The sequence below is a fragment of the Xenopus tropicalis genome, chromosome 4 (genome assembly GCF_000004195.4).
Source record: "Xenopus tropicalis strain Nigerian chromosome 4, UCB_Xtro_10.0, whole genome shotgun sequence".
Lineage (NCBI taxonomy): Eukaryota > Metazoa > Chordata > Amphibia > Anura > Pipidae > Xenopus > Xenopus tropicalis.
The window spans coordinates 69,034,975-69,050,602 of record NC_030680.2 but is presented as its reverse complement, the minus strand read 5'-3'; the positions used below and the strand labels follow the sequence as shown (position 1 = coordinate 69,050,602).

General features: G+C 41.7%; 1 non-coding gene across 1 annotated transcript; it reads right to left on the bottom strand.

The window, feature by feature from the left end:
• Positions 1–10,898: 10,898 nt before the first annotated feature.
• Positions 10,899–10,972, bottom strand: trnat-agu. The gene has a single exon. It is a non-coding gene; the product is annotated as a tRNA-Thr (tRNA).
• Between the last annotated feature and the right edge of the window lie 4,656 nt (positions 10,973–15,628).

Here is a 15,628-nt window from a genome sequence, read left to right as displayed (position 1 = left end):
CATTTTATTGGCAGGGGGTTGGACTGTACCATTTTGTTGGCGGGGGGGGTTGGACTGTACCATTCTAATGGAGGGGGGGGGTCAGGACGTACCATTTTTTTTAGGAGGGGTCGGACCATACCATTTTATTGGAGGGAGGTCGGACCATACCATTTTTGGGAGGGGGGGGGGGTCGGACTGTACCATTTTGTTTGAAGGGGGGTCAGACCGTACAACTTTAGGGGACGAGGGGATGATAATGAAACATTTTCATGACCCCCTGTAACTAAACATTGGACCGTTAGCAGTTCACTGTCATTCACTTTACTTTCCACTCCACACTCACCCTGGCATCAAACCAATAAAAATGGGGGGTTCTGCCCATTTTCTGCCAGTTTGGGGACCCTGGTTTTAATTGTGTCTGAATGGCAGCAACTTAAATTTCCCCACCGAAAATCAACAAGTGACATCTGATTGGCAGTTGGTGGCTCCACACCCTTTTTCTAACCTGGAACTGCAGTTACCCAGTGACTAACTCTGCAAAGTTTAGGGACCCTAGGATTAATAGTTAAAGAATGGTAGCAGTTAAAATTTAAACCAATAAAAATCAATAGGTGAATTGTGATTGGTGGTTGGTGGGTGTGCCCACTTTTTCTAACCTTGAGTCGAAGTCACCCAGTGACAAACAGTGGCACCCTGGCATAAATAGTGTGAGAATGACAGCATTTTAAATGTAAACCAATAAAATTCAATGGATAAAATCTGATTGGCTGTTAGTGGCCCAACTCACTTTTCCTGTTTTTGAACTGCAGCCCCCCAGTGACCAACTTTGCAAATTTTGGGGACTCAGGCATAAAAATTGTGAGACTGACAGCATTTTACACTTTAGCATTGAAAGTAAATAGGTGAAATGTTATTGGCTGTTTATTGGCTCCGTCCACTTTTTGGAACTTGGAACGGCAAATACCCAGTGACTAACTCTGGAAACTTTAACAACCCTGGAATTAATATTTAAATAATGGCATCAGTTTAAATATAAACCAATGAAATCTAATTGGTGGAAATGGATTTGCTGTTGGTGGCTCTTCCCACGTCTTACCCTGAATATGTAGTCATCCAGTCACTGACTGTGCAAAATTTGGGAACCCTGACATAAACAGTGTGAAAAAAGCAGAATTTTAAATTTAAACAAAAAAAAAATCAATAGGTGAAGTCTGATTGGCTGTTGGTGGCTCCACCCACTTTAAAACCTAAAAATGCAGTCCCCTAGTGACCCTGGTGTTAATACTGTGAGAATGGCAGCAGGTTGAATTTCCCCAAGAAGGGGTGGGAACCTTATTATCACGGGGGGGTATGTTGGTTGATGAGAACGGGGAAAAAGCAGAAATTTTGAACTCTTATTTTACATCTGTCTATACATCTGAGGAGCCAGATAATGAAGGCTTCCCTTTTAATATACCCAGTGCTAGTAATTTAGCTACCGACGCGTGGGTCACTCGGGAGGAAATTCAAAAGAGACTTGAACATGTAACGGTAAACAAAGGTCCAGGACCGGATGGGATTCATCCCAGGGTATTAAATGAGCTGAGCGCTGTTATTGCCAAGCCTCTTCACATAATTTTTCAGGATTCGTTGAGGTTTGGCATGGTGCCGAGAGACTGGCGGATTGCTAATGTGGTGCCATTATTTAAAAAGGGATCTCGTTCTCAGCCTGAAAACTATAGGCCTGTTAGTCTGACATCAGTAGTAGGAAAGCTTCTGGAAGGGGTAATAAGGGATAGGATAGTTGAATACATTGCAGTTCACAATACTATTAGTTTGTGCCAGCATGGTTTTATGCGTAACAGATCTTGCCAGACTAATTTAGTTGCCTTTTATGAGGAGGTGAGCAGGAACCTTGATGCTGGAATGGCAGTTGATGTCATCTACTTAGATTTTGCTAAAGCGTTTGATACAGTACCTCACAGAAGGTTAATGATCAAATTGAGGAATATTGGCCTAGAACATAATATTTGTAATTGGATAGTACAAAGAGTACAAAGAGTGGTGGTAAATGGAACATTTTCTAATTGGGCCAGTGTGGTTAGTGGAGTACCGCAGGGGTCAGTCCTTGGTCTTTTGCTTTTTAACTTGTTTATTAATGACCTGGAGGTGGGCATAGAGAGTACTGTTTCTATTTTTGCTGATGACACTAAATTGTGCAAAACTATAAGTTCCATGCAGGATGCTGCCGCTTTGCAGAGCGATTTGACAAAATTGGAAAACTGGGCAGCAAACTGGAAAATGAGGTTCAATGTTGACAAGTGCAAAGTTATGCACTTTGGTAGAAATAATATAAACGCAAACTATCTACTGAATGGTAGTGTGTTGGGGGCATCCTTAATGGAGAAGGATCTAGGGGTTTTTGTAGATCACAAGTTGTCCAATTCCAGGCAGTGTCATTCTGTGGCTACTACAGCAAATAAAGTGCTGTCTTGTATAAAAAAGGGCATTGACTCAAGGGATGAGAACATATTTTTGCCTCTTTATAGGTCCCTGGTAAGGCCTCACCTTGAGTATGCAGTGCAGTTTTGGGCTCCAGTCCTTAAGAAGGATATTAATGAGCTGGAGAGAGTGCAGAGACGTGCAACTAAACTGGTTAAGGGGATGGAAGAGTTAAACTATGAGGTGAGACTGTCGAGGTTGGGGTTGTTTTCTCTGGAAAAGATGCGCTTGCGAGGGGACATGATTACTCTGTACAAGTACATTAGAGGGGATTATAGGCAGTTGGGGGATGTTCTTTTTTCCCATAAAAACAATCAACGCACCAGAGGTCACCCCAGTTTTCTAAACTTGGAACATAGTCACCTTGAGTATGAAGTCACCCAGTGACTGACTGTGCAAAGTTTGGGAACCCTGGCATCAAACCAATAAAATTCAATAGGTGAAATCTGATTGGCTGTTGGTGGCCCCGCCCACTTTTTCAAAACTAAAACTGCAGTCCTCTAGTGACCAACTGTGAAAAGTTTGGGGACCATGGTATTAAAGGAACAGTAACATCAAAATATGAAAGCGTATAAAAGCAATAACAATATAATGTACTGTTACCCTGCACTGGTGTAACTGGTGGGCTTGCCTCAGAAAGACTATTATAGTTTATATAAACAAAGCTGCTGTGTAGCCATGGGGGCAGCCATTTGAATGAGAAAAGGCCCAGGTTACTTAGCGCATAACAGATAAAACACTATTGTATTCTACAGAGTTTATCTTTTCTGCTGTGTAACCTGTGCCATTTCTCCTTTTTTAAGCTTGAATGGCTGCTCCCATGGCTACACAGCAGCTTATTTATATAAACTATAGGAGCGTTCTGTAGCAAATACACCGGTTTTACCAGTGCAGGGCAACAGTACATTGCATTTCAATTACTTTAAAACACTTTCATATTTTGGTGTTACTGTTCCTTTAATACTGTGAGAATGGCAGCAGGTTGAATTTCCCCATTTAAAGTCAATAGGTAAAATCTGATTGGCTGTTGGTGGCTCCACCCACTTACAAAAAAACCTTAAATGAGTAGTCACCCAGTGTCTGACTATGTAACGTTTGGGAACCCTGGCAACAAACCAATAAAAATCAATAGGTGAAATACGATTGGTTGTTGGTGGCTCCACCCACTTTTCAAAACTGAAACTGCAGTCCCCTAGTGACCAAGTGTAAAAAGTTTGGGGACCCTGGGGTTAATACTGTGAGACTGGCAGCAGGTTGGATTTCCGCCAAATCAATAGGTAAAATCTGATTGGCTGTTCACAGCTCCGCCCACTTTTAGGCATCTAGTAATCATCATATTTTCATTCAGGCTGACCCCATGACTGTGTGATTCAAGTTTGGGGAGTGTAGCCTCAAAGCCGTAAGATTGGCAGCAGTTTCAATTTCCCCATTAAAGTCAACAGGTGAAATTTGATTGGCTGTTGTTGGCCCCTCTCACTTTGGGGTCATCCAACAAATGTTGCTGTATCATTCGGGGTGACCCCATGATTATGTTATTCAAGTTTGGGGGGTGTAGCTTCAAAGCTGTAAGTGTGGCAGCAGTTTGAAAATCTTCCCTGTCAAAGTCAATGAGAAAATTGGGGGGTTCAGAGGGGCACCACAAAAAGACGGGGGGCTGGATCGCTTAGAAAAGCACAAGCAACCTGCTCCGCTATAGGGCGAAGAAGTGTGGGGAGTTTGGGTGCTGTACCCCTAAAACTGTAGGAGGAGTAGCGTTTAGAAAATGGGGGGCGCTAAGAATAAGAAGCGGAAGAATAAGCCAAAGTCGAAAAACAGTCTGTTGGGGTTTTCAACCCAACACAATAATATAATCTATGAAAAAGTAGTTGCAGAAGTGTTCAGAAGAACATTCTGTGCAATTTCACACTGTAATATAGGTGGGTAAATACCTCATTTAAGAGGACAAGCAAAATCTAATTTACTGTGTGGGGTTAAATCACAAACTTTTTCCCCTGGGCTAGAGCTCTTAGGAATAAACATCCTAGTTAGACTGCACAGTATTTTGTCTTATTTTTTAACATTTTATTTTGATTTTATTATACTGCAAATATGGAAGACTACCTAGGCACAATGGATCTCTGTACAGTTAATATGGGCACCAAAGTACCCAGAGAAAATATTAGCTATTTAAATAGATGGGTGTCTATAATTGCCACCCCTAGTGCAATACATATACCAAGTAACTGCTGGTTTAACCACTGGAGAAGACTATTTTATAATAATCTTTTTTCACTTTAATTTCAACGTGAATGTAAATCATGTGTCTCTGTTTGGAATTATTGAAGCTGTATGTGCACAAGGCTAATAACTGAATATCTGGAGTCAGCCTGTTTGTGTGGGCAGCTTGGCAGCTATATTCCCATCCCACACTAAGAGTGAGAGTTAGACTGTACATTTTAACTGAAAATAAGAACAGTAATCAGAAATCAAATCTCCTGAGTAAATTTAAAGTGCCTAAAAAAAGAATTACATCCCATTTAAATCAATAGAAATTGACCCACACAAAGTTTGAATTTGCAGACACAAAGATGTGTTTTGTCGGAAACATGTAGGAGTCTAAAAGCCCAGTTTACCAATAAAAGTAATTGCTGTAAATAAATGGATCTGAACGAGTGTGTTTAATTCATATAAGGCTGTCAGCATGATGATGAAAGTCATTTGATCACTATCAATGCCAGCTCTCCACTCCCAGATTATTATTTCCCACAATGCCTTATACACAGGTCTGGCAAATACAGAAGGTGCATGAGGTTTTGGCTGGAGGAGAGCTTTCTATGGAAACAAGGTTTTAGTGGTACTAAGCAGTCAGACCAAGCAGTGGATGGAATATTAGGAGACAGACAAATACAGATTTAAAAAAAAATTACTTAAAAATAACAGAAATTTTTTAAGTAATGATTACTGAAAAACATTTTAGTAGTTTTCTGCCTGGATCAGAAGAGAAGAAAAAGCCAAAGAAGATGGTGGCGGTGGACTTCTGTATAAATACCCCGGGCCACTGCAGTTTTCAGCAAATAGCAGCACCGGGCCAAGGTTTCTGGTAAGTGATTATAATTACTGCCTAGCATTTTGGCACTCCTCAGTGACCATATATTTTGTTCTCCTTTAAGCCTCAAAATAATTTCAGCTTCTTTGCTTTGCATTGCATTGTAATGAGTTGTTATTTTGTCCTACTGTTCGCAGCTATAACACATAACCACGGAGTGGTTCAGTCGCCAAAAGTCACACCAAGTTCGGAAAACAAAGCAATGCGAAGGGCTTTCCGGGATTGCTGGTAGAAAGTCATTTTGCAGCGATAGCAGAGATCTATTACGGGGGAGTAAACTGCTCCGTGGGTCCTTATCTTTACTTTGTTAGAAGTCAGCTCATTTCTGCATAAGTATTGGCTCAGCCAATTAGCATTTCTTGGAAGTTATACCTTTATCCATGTCTCAGACCTTTGGTACTCTAAGGGCAGTGGCACATGGGGAGATTAGTTGCCCGCGATAAATCTTCGCTATTGCAGGAGACTAATCTCCCCAACATGCCATCCCACCAGCAAGAATGTAAATTGCCGGTGGGATGGCATACACGTCACTTCGGTTGCCTCTCAAGGAAACTTCAGGCGGCTTCAGAAGACCAAAATGACGCTACTTCTCACGGCTAACAGACAATGCTGATTGTTTACTGATAATTGTCCCTATGTGTTTTTTGGCAGAGGCAATTCTCAGTATTGTCTATGGGAGGGTATTTTCTGGCATTTAGTAGCTGTAACAAGTAGCTGCTACTAAGTAGCTCTGTGTGTCTTTACCCTAATTGTTGCAGAACGATTAGCCAGAATCGCCTATTTGAGAAAAGTTGGTTAAGGGATGCTCCATCATTAGTGCATACATTTGCAGATGATTGCAGATGTTATTGCATACCCAATAACAACCAAAATGATGAAAATGCAGCCGGCATGAAACATTTGGGCTGTTAGTGTATGCTGAGGTGTATGCCCCTCTTAGATGTTGCCTTAAAGGCATCTCAGACAGTGTTGAAGTGTGTGCTGCAGATGTTGGTTTGCCAGTACTGGGATACTTCTTGCTGAACTACCAGTTTAACACTCTCATTCACTGGCCAGTGTGTAGGGAGTCTCCACACACTGTCGGGGGGGATCCATCCCCACATATAATACCAGCTCTAGGGGGGAGTGATCTGAAATACCCCTGGATAGGTAGGTTATGCTGTGGATCAATGGGAGGATTTGGCTGGTTAACTCATGAGTGAAAGCTGTGGGATGCTGCTTAGCAGAAGAATTGCGCCCCATCCATCCTGGTTTCCATCTCCATGCCTCGACTAGGTTACAGCTCTCTGACCAATTTTTGATTGGGAGCTTGCTATAATGGTTCCCTGTTCTGTCGTCTAGTTGCGGGTTCAGGACTGCAATGTCGGGCAATGTTAAAGAGACTGCCGGAAATCACTGCGTGTATGATAACATACTGCTGTCCTTGTTTTACCGAATGGAGGGGTTAGTTCTGATTTTTTATTACCAGGGTTGCCACTCCCCTAAAACAAGTTGAATGAAACATCTGCCCCACTCATGCTCTCTTTAAAGTGTTAACATTTTTTGGCCCACCAGGTGTGTCTCCTGTAGTAACAGGAGGTTGGGTTTATGTCTTTGGATGAATTGGAAAATTAGTGCTAGTTTAATTTGGAACCTAGCCCCCTGACGTTCCAGCTTAGAAGTTTCAGTTCTGACATGGGTTGTGATGTGTGTAATGTTGGGATGAGCTGTGGAGCTGTCCCTGTGCTGCTTAGTATTTACCTAATACAGTCGTTTTCTTTTTTTTTTTTGTCCCTTCTCAAGAGATAAGCCCTATACCCTAAACCAGTGTTCCCCAACCAGTGGCTCGTGAACAACATGTTACTCACCAGCCCCTTAAATGTTACTCTGAAATGCTCTCAGTGTCCCCAAACCAGGTAGTTATTTTTGAATTCCTGGCTTGGAGGCAAGTTTTGTTTGAATAAAAACAAGATTTACTACCAAATAAAGCCTCCTGTAAGCTGATAGTGTGCAAATATGCACCTAATAGCCAATCTTAGCTCTTATTTGGCACCTCCATGAACTTTTATGATGCTTGTGTTGCTCTCCGAGTCTTTTTACATTTGACTGTTCTCACAAGTAAGAAAGGTTGGAGACCCATGATTTAATGCCTGGTGCAGAGAGAAAAAGGGCACTTACAGATAACGCCGTGGTTAAAGCGGTAGTCACTTACAAATATCTAGTCAGGCTGCTGCTTCAGCAGGGTCATTGAAGAAGCAAGTGGTTTAGCCATCTACTACCCTCAGTTTGCTGGAATAAATCATGCTATACTGTAGGCCTGTACTGTATCAGAGTCTCCGGCGAACATCCAAGGAGGTACCCCAAGCACATTATACACAGGCAGAGGCAACCGGCACCCAAGCATATTATATAGAGGGGAGGCAGTAGATGATGACACTGTCTGGGCATTATACTGTAAAGGTGAGTGGTTACTACTACCCAAAGCTGCCTTTACAACAAGTATTAAGAGACAGTGTGCATTTCAGAACCAGTAAACATTTCCCTGCCAGTGTTAATGAGAGCCAGCTACCCTGCTCCATACTGTGCCCTACCACAAGGGAATAAGATGGCCATACACGTTAAGATTTTTCCCTCCCATACGACCAATTTTAGAGCAATCCTTAATTGGACTTAGATAAGTTGTCGATTTCCAGGCAGTGTCATTCTGTGGCTACTAAAGCAAAGAAAGTGCTGTCTTGTATAAAAAAGGGCATTGACTCAAGGAATGAAAACATCTCTTTATAGGTCTCTGGTAAGGCCTCACCTTGAGTATGCAGTGCAGTTTTAGGCTTCAGTCCTTAAAGTGATACTGACACAAAAAAAACTACTTTTTAAAATATGAATGTACATAAAAATTACCTATAGGTCATGTTGATCATTCTTTGCTGATAGTGCTGCTTCTGTGAGTAATTGTTACTTGAAATTCCTAAACCTGACTGTTTTGCCAACCTGACTGTCCCTTCTCAGCCTGACAGTTATAGCTTCTAATGCTAACGGACTCCTGCTGCACAAATATGGCCGCCCCCTCATAGAGGAACATGGGGATTAGATAGATAATGTTAAAGCATTGGGCAAATAATTTTATGGCAACATGATAAAACTTATGCAAATACAGTGTTTTGATACATGTAAAAAGGGTTTAATTTCTGGTGTCAGTGTCTCTTTAAGGATATTAATGAGCTGGAGAGAGTGCAGAGACGTGCAACTAAACTGGTAAAGGGGATGGAAGAATTAAACTATGAGGTTAGACTGTCGAGGTTGGGGTTGTTTTCTCTGGAAATAAAGGCGCTTGCGAGGGGACATGATTACTCTGTACAAGTACATTAGAGGGGATTATAGGCAGATATGGGAAGTTCTTTTTTTCCCATAAAAAAAAAAATCAGTGCACCAGAGGCCACCCCTTTAGATTAGAGGAATTTAATTTTCATTTGAAGCAACGTAGGGGGGTTTTCACAGTGAGGTTGTGGAATGCCCTTCCTAGTGATGTTGTAATGGCAGATTCTGTTAATGCCTTTAAGAGGGGCCTGGATAATTTCTTGAACAAGCCTTGTATCCAAGGCTATTTTGATACTAAAATCTATGTTGGCATATATGGTTTATGTATGTGAGTGTATAGTGTGTGTGCTGGGTTTACTTGGAAGGGTTGAACTTGATGAACCCTGGTCTTTTTTCAACTCTATGTAAATATCTCAAAGTTAGTGGGCACTGAAAGATGTACGGTCTAGCAATTTTTCGTCTGACATTGGTCATAAATTCGATTGGGCAGGTTTGAAATTTTTCATTGTTAACAATGAAATTTGCCAACTGTCTAGTTTGCAGGACCAAGCAGGCAGTTTTCCTAGCTTCAACTAGACAATATCGCTTGAAATGGTCGCTTTCATTGAAGGGCAAATTATACTTTTAAAAATATGTCTATGAAGATTCTCATTCATCCAGGTCATGATATACAGTATCTAGTAGAATTAAGTCTAATTAAGTGTTTTTCAAACCCAGCAACACCCTGAGACAAAAGCTGGTGCACCCGAAAGACCCAACACCCAAGCACATGAAAAGTAATGTGGTCTATGCTGTCCAGTGTAGTGAAGAGTGCTCAGACTTATACATTGGGGAGACAAAACAACCTCTCTGTAAGAGAATGGCCCAACATAGGCGGGCAAACTCCTCAGGACAAGACTCAGCGGTCTATCTACACCTCAAAGAAAAAGGTCACTCTTTTGAGGACAGTAACGTGCATATTTTGGACCGAGAGGACAGATGGTTTGAAAGAGGTGTGAAAGAGGCCATTTATGCCAACCTGGAAAAACCATCCCTGAACAGAGGAGGGGGCCTGAGACACCGCTTGTCACCAACATACAATGGCGCGTTGACATCCTTACCCCGGCAGTTTCACAACAGTTCACACTTCCAGTCATGTACTTTGAAGGATTAACACCTTCATCAATGAGAATCTTGGTACCATTGTGATTGGATCATACCTTCTTACACCTGTCAGTTTCAGCTAACACCTAACTGAACAAGTTCAATGGAACCATTGTGATTGGATGTCTGTGACTCTACTACCATCAAGAGTTTAAATACCGGGGAATTCCCTACCAGTCATTTGAACTGAAGAAGCCACTCGGATGAGTGGTGAAACGTTTTCAAGAAAAACTCAGAAAAGTCCAGTTGTTTTAGACTTAATTCTACTAGATACTGTATACTTTTAAACAATCATTTTAGGATCTTTTAAAAATCTTAACGTGTTTAGCCAGCTTTACATTGTGAAACTGGGCAGGGAAGGGTAATATCCCAGTCTCGGGAATGATGGTAGAGTGGGAACAGCACAGAAGAATGTGTTTGCTGCTTTTATGGGAATAATCAATGGTCTCTCACCAGCCCCCACGTCTCTTATCTCTGCTTTTTCTCAGTCTCAGCCCACTCCATTCTGTGCCTTTACCAGCTGCTAAAACTTAATTCCTGCTGCTTCTTTAGGGCGTAGACACATGGGGCAATTAGTCGCTATGACTACGATAGGCTAATATACAAGTTGCCATGACTAATTGCACGATTGCGGACAACTAATCGCCCTGTGTGTCTTCGCCATTACAGACACGCTGGGAATTCCCCTACTGAAGGCTTGTTACAGGAGAATCAGGAGTTTTTTGTTTAGCAGTGTGGGCTGTAGTAGGTGAAACTGTGTGTGTGCCCTTGGTGCTAATACATGTGGGTATGGCTTTTGGTTTTGTAAATCTCGCTCAGCTTTTGTATTACAGAAAGATATTTCTTGCAGTGTACTAGTGCGACTGAATGCCACGTGATAAAAGCAGACAAAAGAAATAGAACGACGTTCCGAAGGCACCGCTGGGATTCGAACCCAGGATCTCCTGTTTACTAGACAGGCGCTTTAACCAACTAAGCCACGGCGCCACACAGCAAACCTGCCGGAAAATACGTCATTTTACAGAGCACGCTACCTCAAGTATTCGCCATTCAGAATCAGTCGTCCCCTTAGCCGGACAGATTTTCTGTGAAGAGTCACAGTTTCGCCCAATTCTGCCTACAAACTGCTGTTATCCATAGAATTCATGCCCTAACGTCTCTTGGTGGGAGTGGTAATACAGGGCACAGAGCTCCCTAAAGCGTTAAAATAAAACCGTTAAACAGCTACTATGGATTTTTTTGCCGCCAAACCCATGCCGCTAGGTGAGACGCTACCCTTCAGCGTATCAGTGCTTTATTGGTTGATTTCCGCAACTTTACAAAGCAACGCAGATCAGGCGCTATCTTTCTAAATGGAGCACTTGAACCCTGATCCGCTAAGCGGCTCTGTTACCTATGTAACAGCCCATCTACGACGCCTTAAAAAATACACCTTACGCCTCAGAAACCGGAAGCTGATTCCTGTACAGCACGCCGTTAGTGGGTGGGGGCGGGGCTCCACCTCTAGAGATCAGCCCTAGGTTACATTTGCTTGTCAGGTGTCCACCGTGGAGGTTGGGTGGTTGTAGTGCCAATGTAACCGACACATTTTTAAATAAACGGCGGAAAAAAGTAGCAAGTTTTAAAAATAAGGAACCGACTTATTTTGCAGAACTGTATAATAAACGGATAAATACACAGATGTATTACGTAAAAAACAACTTATACATGAGGGAAAAAGCTTACAAACTAAACGTGGCCATGCTGCTTTGTAGTTTCACCCTTACAACGCCATTTAATAAAAACACTCCCCTTTCTACACTGAATTGATGTTTTCAGAAGTAAAGAAGCACAAGGTGCCCAGTGTGGTTCCTACCAGGCCCAGACTGTCAATATGTGTGTTCTGGCAAATGCCAAAAGGGCTGCTGCAAAATGCCAGACAGTCACTATTTAGTGAGCTTGTGAGGGGGCTGTTTGGGCCTCTGTGTACTTAAATTGCCAGGGCCTATTTTGAAGCTCAGTCCAGACCTGGTCCTAACCATTTCATTGTCATATTGTGGCACCCAGCATTTCATGTTAGTCTGGCCTAAAGGCATTTTTACATGACAGTCTGGAATGTGATTCAAAATAGACCATGGCATTAAGGGGGCGACTTATCAATAGTTGAGTTTTGTTTTTTATTTAGATTCAAGTTCATTTGTGCTTAAAAAACTCAAATTCAAGTTATAATTCAAAAACTAGAATGTCTGGCATTTATTAAGCGCAAAAACTCAAATGTAAAAATTGGCCATCTAAAAGCTTGTGAGTTTCTATAGAAGTCAATGGGAGTTGTCCTAGGTAAAGTCAAGCCATTGTCAATTCGAGTTTGTAATTTGAGTTTACAAGTTTTTTTAATCGCACTCATTTATCACTATAATAAATAGGCAAACATTCAATGTGCAAGTTTAATAAACTTAGAAAAACAAAATAGAATTCATACATTTGAAAACTGATATAAAAAGCCCTTTAATGTATACAAAGGCCCAAACAGCCTCCTGCTATCTACGGATTGCCAGTCCAGGCCTCTGGCCAAAAGCATTTCATGACAGGCAAAGCATGGTACGCTTCCAAACCCAAATGCACTGCACCAAGAGCTCTGCTGAACAAATACTCCTTATCTCTCCAGGCCAATTAGTTGGGTTCAGCATTTTATATAATGTGAACAATGACTGCAAAGTTTGATCATGCTAGACAGAATGAGGCTGGCTACCCAATAAACATGGTACAATTGGAAGCTTTAATGTAAAGTCAGATGGGCCCATTTCCTAGATGGCAGACTGTGTCATAAATGCTGGTGCCACATTGTATCATGAAATGCTAGGGCCCACTTTTATAAGGCTAATGCCAGACATGACATTATTACTCTGCTTATTTTCTAATTCTCTTGGCGGCTGAAAAACGCACAATATCATCATCCATAGAAATAACTTAAACAGTCTCGATGGAAAACACACTATGCGTAAATACGCTAGAAAACGCATTACCACAGACTTTTCATGCGTTTGCCGAAATACGCCATTATTTGCACAGCAACCTATTCCTATGTTTACACAAAGGCAGCTGCCATACCTTTCGGAACTACGCTGCGTTTTAACTATTTCGCAGTATTAGCACCATGGGAAATGGGATTTGCTACGTCACCAGCACTAGGCTGAAAAACGCCATAGTCAGGGGCTGTGTGGGTTGTGCAGCGTTTTTAGGCGGAGAAAATACGCAGCGTAAAAACGCCACGTCTGGCATTAGCCTAAAATGCTTGGCCCACACTATGTTATGAAATGCGGCACCAGACAAAATTCTGGGGCCATACTGTGCTATGAAATACAGAGGGCTGGACTAGGGTTGCTACCTGTTAGGTTTTGACCCAGTTTGGCTTTTCTAGCCTTGTGAAAACCAAAAAATAATCTGGCCAGTAAATGAAAGACACATATTAAGATACTGACCTCAATATGGCTTAGTTACCATCAAGTACAGTTCATTTATTATTACAAGTGTGGGACCTGTTCTCCGGAAACCCATTATCCAGAAAGTTCAGAATTACAGAAAGGCCATCTCTCATCAGCTCCATTTTAAGGAAATAAATCACATTTTTAAAAAATATTTCCATTTTCTCTGTAATTATAAAACAATACCTTGTACTTTGTCCTAACTAAGATACAATTAATACTTATTGGTGGCAAAACAATCCTATTGGGTTTATTTAATGTTTAAATGATTTTTAAGCAGATTTAAGGTATGGAGTAAATGGAAAGATCCCTTATGTGGAAAGCCCCAGGTCCCAAGCATTGCTGTATTTCAAAGCTTTCTCAATAACTGATTTCTGTATAATAGATCCAGTCATCATCAGAGAGAATATACTGTAGATAAAGATATGATTGCCACCCATGTGGTTTTATACATCCCAGTTTTTCAAAGGGCTGTCCAGTTCAGAACTTTCTCTCCAGTTTAAAACACTAAGGGGCTGATTTACTAACCCACGAATCCGATCCGAATTGGAAAAGTTCCGACTTGAAAACGAATATTTTGCGACTTTTTCGTATGTTTTGCGATTTTTTCGGATTCTGTACGAATTTTTCGGATCCAATACGATTTTTGCGTAAAAACGCGAGTTTTTCGTATCCATTACGAAAGTTGCGTAAAAAGTTGCGCATTTTGCGTAGCGTTAAAACTTACGCGAAAAGTTGCGCATTTTTCGTAGCGTTAAGTTTTAACGCTTCGAAAAATGCGCAACTTTTCGCGTAAGTTTTAACGCTACGCAAAATGCGCAACTTTTTACGCAACTTTCGTAATGGATACGAAAAACTCGCGTTTTTACGCAAAAATCGTATTGGATCCGAAAAATTCGTAAAGAATCCGAAAAAATCGCAAAACATACGAAAAAATCGCAAAGTACCGATCATTACGAAAAAAACGCAATCGGACTCCATTCGACCCGTTCGTGGGTAAGTAAATCAGCCCCTAAGAAACCTGGACAGAAATCCAGCCAATTGCAACCCACAACCCACTTCGGCATCATAATTCCACAAATCCGGGCCTGTATGTAAATGCTTGTATAAGATAATAGGGTACAAAAATTGATTCTATGGTAGAATTTAATATTATTTGGTTTACTACTTCAACCACCCCTGGATCATTCTCATATGTTGGGGTAGTAATTTTGATTGCTCAAATAAATGACTACATTTTATATCCCTTTTCTTTCTTCAAATATAATGTAAGAAACAGTCAAAAGTTTGCTACTTTTTTATTACATTACCCCATATGTTTGCTCCATTTTCGTCCCTCGGGCCAGTAGCAAAACTGTCCAAATTTGCCCCAGGCGTTAACCCATTGCACCTGCTAAGTGATAAGGTTTTTTCAGCCTGTTGCATGTAAAACCATAAAAGCAAATATTTGTTTGGTTACCTTGGGTTACTGCCAGTGCAAATTTGCCCAGTGTTGATAAATAGCCCCTTATTTTGCTGTATTTTGGTAAGTGAAGCAAAAAACTATATATTTTTACCAAACAAAACTATGTGTTAAGCCAGGGGTCGGGAACCTTTTTGGCTGAGTGAGCCATAAACACCACATATTTTAAAATGTAATTCCGTGAGAGCCATACAATGGCCGACGGGAGCTAGGCTGAAGCCGGGGCCTTGATTTGCGGCTGCCTGTGGAGGATGATGTGGCTTCAGGCCCGTTCGGCCGGGGATGCTGCGGGGCAAGGTAGGGTGGGTGTCATCTTTACCTGTTCAATATGGCTTGTTAGTGGTATAACTAGAGGGCTACCTAGCACAGTGCACAGTTGGCTTCTCTTTGTAGCCCCAACAGAGACATATTGGCCACATTTTATTTTCAATTCAAGCGTGAACTGTCACAGGTTTCTGCTCCATGTCCCTCTCAGTTCCCTGGGCCCTGGTTCAAGTGCAACCCGCTAAGGATGCCGGATGCAGAGGAGGGCGTGCCCTCCTCTCGGTGGATAGAAGACGTGTTCTAAGGCTTAGAACACATCTTCTATCTGCCGAGCGCAGGCCACGCCCCCCGTTATTTTTTTTATTAAAGATTTGGCAGGGAGCCAGATGCAGCCATCAAAAGAGCCACATCTGGCTCGCGAGCCATAGGTTCCCTGCCCCTGTGTTAAGCAATGGA